Source organism: Macaca thibetana, chromosome 4 (assembly GCF_024542745.1).
Source record: "Macaca thibetana thibetana isolate TM-01 chromosome 4, ASM2454274v1, whole genome shotgun sequence".
Lineage (NCBI taxonomy): Eukaryota > Metazoa > Chordata > Mammalia > Primates > Cercopithecidae > Macaca > Macaca thibetana.
Window position 1 is genome coordinate 31,758,187 of NC_065581.1, and position 5,054 is coordinate 31,763,240.

The 5,054-nt window shown below is 36.4% G+C and overlaps 1 non-coding gene across 1 annotated transcript; it reads right to left on the reverse strand.

The window, feature by feature from the left end:
• Positions 1–4,541: 4,541 nt before the first annotated feature.
• Positions 4,542–4,648, reverse strand: LOC126953956 (U6 spliceosomal RNA). The gene has a single exon (XR_007725426.1). It is a non-coding gene; the product is annotated as a U6 spliceosomal RNA (small nuclear RNA).
• Between the last annotated feature and the right edge of the window lie 406 nt (positions 4,649–5,054).

Genomic DNA, 5,054 nt, shown 5'->3' on the forward strand with positions numbered 1-5,054 from the left:
TGAACTCCTAAATTCCTCTGAAAATTATTTGCCAGTTACATTCAACCACATTTGGCGAAGTTAATCCAGTTTTCCCTAACGAAAAGGTAATAAATGGTCTTCTTTGAGGCAGTTGCCCTCAAGACCCTGTGATTCCACTCAACATTTACCCCCAACACCCCTCTGTGATTCCAGATCCATAAATAGCCTTGAGTCCTAGCATGTCCTGAAAGGTGTGGTGGAATATGTCAGTAAGATGATTTAGAGAAGCAATGTGACAATGTGATGAAAATAATTAAAAATGTTTAAAAGTCTGTGTCTTAATATTTATCCTTTGAGTAGCCTATGAATTTTCTAAAATTCTAAACATAGAAGAATCTCTCTATATAAAGATGCTTGTCAAAACATTATTTACAAGACAAAATGAAAGCAGATGGATCCAAAAGAAGTTGGGTTACATCTTATCTGAAGTGGGATGCAGCTTGTGAAAGTATAAACTTTATGTAAAGTTTATAACATGGAAAACTACTTGTATAATAATACATTCAAAAAACAACATCCAAGATAACCCATAACATATGAATGCAACTTTGTAAAATGACAGCATATACAAATATATATATATATAGAGAGAGAGAGAGAAAATAACAAAATGAAAATGAGCACCACTGCACAAGACAGCTCCAGGGACCACCATTTGCACTGCAGTCTACAAAGGTTCAACAATATAATAGCAGTGATTTTTTAAAGAAAGGCCTAGGTGATGTTTCTGTCTGTGCATTTTAAAGTCTTCTGTGATCAAATAGGGTTTAACTTTTCCAATATAAAAACATATATTTTAACATTTAAAATAAAACATTTGAAGTAAAATAACAATGAAATGAGGCCAGACATGGTGGCATGCACCTGTAGTCCCAGCTACTCAGGAGGCTGAGGCAGGAACATTAATAGAACCCAGAAGTTCAAGAATGTAGGACACTATGATCACAGCTGTGAATAGTCACTGCACTCCAGCCTGGGCAACATATCAAGACCTTATCTCTATAATAATAATAATAATAATAATATTCACAATCTTCTTTCTGCCTCAAGCTAAAGCTACTTTCTCATTTGAACCCAAAGGGCAGAAATGCCTACTGAGTGCTCCAACAGAGAAAAGAAATGAGTTCTTCCTTCCAATTTTTGGAATGATCCAATTTTTGGTTACAGAGTTCAGCTGAGCAACAAAGGCAACACTAAGAACACCATCAATATATAGATTACTGATTGTCATGTATGTGTTTGTGTATAAATGTATGTGTATATATATATATATATAAAATTACCACTACACCTGAAAGAGGGAGATGGATTCTTCCATTTCATAGATGAAAATGTGAGCCCCTGTGAACTTCGAGGCTTTTTCGGGGTTCACTGAATGTCAGCCTTGAGAATTGGGAGACATTCAGCCTCCTGCAGAGCCCACCTAGGCATGAGCCACACCAGTGGAGACTCCTCAACAGCAGGAAGAGCAACTGAGATCCAGGAATGTCCACACTTGTAGGGGGTCCATGTCCAGCGGAATACAACTGAAGGATGGGCGAAGGGTAGAGTCTAGCTGTTTCCTTCAGCTGGGGATGGCAGATGTGTGGGTCAGTCAGCTACCCATGAGGTGTATCATATTCCTAGGGCTGTCTTTCATTCCTCTGCTGAGAACTCCATCCTGCACAGACAAAAACCATATATTCACTGGTAAGCAGGATCCTTTTTAGAAATGCAAACATAACTTCCCTAACATTAAAGCCAAACATTCTTTCTCCCAGTGAATCATCTTATTTGGATAATCTCCTAACTTCCCCCGAAGTTAGCCCCAGAGTTGCATCTGAGCATTTGGATCCAAGACAGAAAGTCATTTTGGGGTTTGGACCTGGCTGATCTTGGACCGTGTTCTGAAAAGGAAGCTTTCTACTTGCAGAAGAGCAAGGGTGAGCTCTGAATAGGAGATGAAATCGTGAGGGGAAAAGACATATGGGCAGATTCCCAAGCAAACTTGGAATATATTTGCCAGCCTCTTTTCAGTTGTGATAAAATACACATCAACACAAAATTTGCCATTGTAACCATTTAAGTGTACAATGCAGTAACATTTAGTAGGTGCACAACGTTATGCAGCCATCATCACTATCAAGTTCCAGAGCATTTTCACCACCCTAGAAGGAAACTCTGTACCTGTTAAGCAGTTACCTTCCACTCTCCCCTGCCACCAGCCCCTGGCACCATTAACCCAGTTTCTGTCTCTCTAGATTTGCTTCTTCTGAATATTTTATTAAAATGGAATCATACAATATATGGCCTTTTGTGACTGGCTTCTTTCATTTGACATGTTTTCAAGGTTCATCCAAGTTGTAGCGTGTATGAGTACATTATTCCTTTTATGGTAATATAACATTCCATTGCAGAATAGATTCCATGTTGTTTATCCATTCATCAGTTGATGGGCATTTTCTTTTAAATTAAATAGAGAAAACAAAAGAGGAGTTACAAATTACCACCCCCCAAAAAATACTTGCTTTTCTATTTACCTATGAAGTTACTTTTAGTTGTGTACTTCTTTGCTTCATATGGCTTCAAGTTGCTATCTAATGTCCTTTTATTTCAGTGTGAAGCATTCCTTTTAGCATTAATTGTAGAATAGGTTTACCAGAGACAAGTGCCATCAGCTTTTATTTACCTGTGCATGTCTGAATTTCTCCATTATTTCTGACAGAGAGTTTTGCCAAATATGCAACTGTCAGTTGAGACAGGTTGTTTTTTTCTTTCTGAACTTTAAGTTTGTCATGCCAATGTCTTCTGAACTCCATAGTTTCTGAAGAAGATTTGGTGGTTAATCTCATGGAGGATCCTTGTACTCGATGAGTCCCTTCTCTTGTTGTTTTCAAGATACTCTGTTTGTCTTTGATTTTTGACAGTTTCATTATAATGTCTCTCAGTGTGGACATCTTTGAATTGCTGCTACTTTAAATGTTTCAGTCTGTTGGATACCCAGATTCATGTTTTTAATAAAATTTCCGAAGTTTGGGGTCATTATTTCTTTAAATACTCTTTCTTCCCTCTTCTTCCTTCTCTCTTTTGGGGACTCCCAAAATGCATATACTTGATGTTGTCTCTCAGATCTCTTCTGTTCATTTTTCTTCATACTTTTTCCCTTCTGCTCCTCAAATGGGCAATTTCAATTGGCCTATGTTTGAGTTTACTGATTCTTCATTCTGCAAACTAAAATCTGCTCTTGAAGCCCTCCAGTGAATTTTCCATTTTACTTCCTGTACATTTCAGCTCCAGATTTCCATTTGCTTCCTTTTCACAATTATTTATTGATTTCTGCTATTTAGTGAAACGTAGTTCTCCTGATTTTCTTTAGTTATTTGTCCATGGTTTCCTTTAGCTCTTTGACTATGTTTAAGACAGTTGATTCAAAGTCTTTGTCTAGTAAGTCAGTCCACTCTTCTTCAGGAACAATTTCTTTCCATTGTTTTTCCTGTGAATGAGTCATACTTTCATACATGCATAACTCATGTTTTTTGAAGTTGAAAACTAGACATTTTCAATATTATGATATGGTAACTGTGAAAATTACATTTTCTAAACTATTTTTGTATAGATTGTATTCTTTATTGTATGTGGTCACTGAAGTCTCATAGTTGTAGATGTGTGGCCTTATTTCTGAGTTCTCTATTCTATTCCATTGGTCTATGCATCTGTTTTTGTACCAGTACCATGCTGTTTTGGTTACTGTAGCTTTGCAGTATAGTTTGAAGTCAAGTAGCATGATGCCTCCACCTTTGTTCTTTTTGCTTAAAATTGTCTTGACTATAAAGCTCTTTTTGGTTCTATATGAATTTTAAAATCATTTCTTCTAATTCTGTGAAAAATACCAATGGTAGTTTAATGAGAATAGCATTGAATCTATAAATTATTTTGGGCAATATGACCATTTTCACGAAATTGATTCTTTCTATCCATGAGCATGGAGTGTTTTTCCATTTGTTTGTGTCCTCTCTGATTTACTTGAGCAGCAATTTGTAGTTCTCCTTGAAGAGATTCTTCAATTCCTTTGTGATCTGTATTCCTAGGCATCTTATTCTGTTTGTAGCAATTGTGAATAGAAGTTTATTCACGATTTGACTCTCTGCTTGTCTATTGTTGTATAGGAATGCTTGTGACTTCTGCCATTGATTTTGTATCCTGAGACTTTACTGAAGTTGCTTATCAGCTTAAGAAGCTTTTCAGCTGAAACAATGGGGTTTTCTAGATATAGGATCATGTGATTTGCAAACAAAGACAATTTGACTTCCTGTCTTCCTGTTTGAATATCCTTTCTTTCTCTTACCTGATTGCCCTGACCAGAACTTCCAATACTGTGTTGAGTAGGACTGGTGAGAGAGGGCATCCTTGTCTTGTGCTGGTGTTAAAAGGGAATATTTTCAGCTTTTGCCCATTCAGTATGATACTGGTTGTGAGTTTGTCATAGATGACTTTTATTATCTTGAGGTATGTTCCTTCAATACCTAGTTTACTGAGAGTTTAAAAATATGGAATGCTTCATGAATTTGCATGTCACCCTTGTGCAGGGGCCATGCTAATCTTCTCTGTATCTTTCCAATTTTAATATATGTGCTGCCAAAGCGAGTACTGACCACAAGTTCTTAGAAGTGGAGATAAGTGAAGAACTGTGGGTGAGATGGAGTGTTGAATTTCATCTGCAGTAATTTCTGCATCTAACAAAATGTGATTATCTCTGTCTTTTATTCTTTAATTAAGTGATAAAAAGCATTACAGATTTAAAGTGTAAATATTCTTGTATCCTGGGGATGAGTAACCTGGGCAGGATATTTAATTTATTTATAGCTCATTGGTGGACACAGTCTAGTACTGTTTTTCTCAGTATTTTTACCTCTAATTGCTTCGAAGTGATTATCCTATCATGCTTTTCTCTTATGTATTCCCTAGCTGACTTTAGAATCAATGTTATTTATACATAAACAATAATGAGTTTACTGGCTTTCTCTATGTTTCCTCATTCTCTTGAATATTATGTA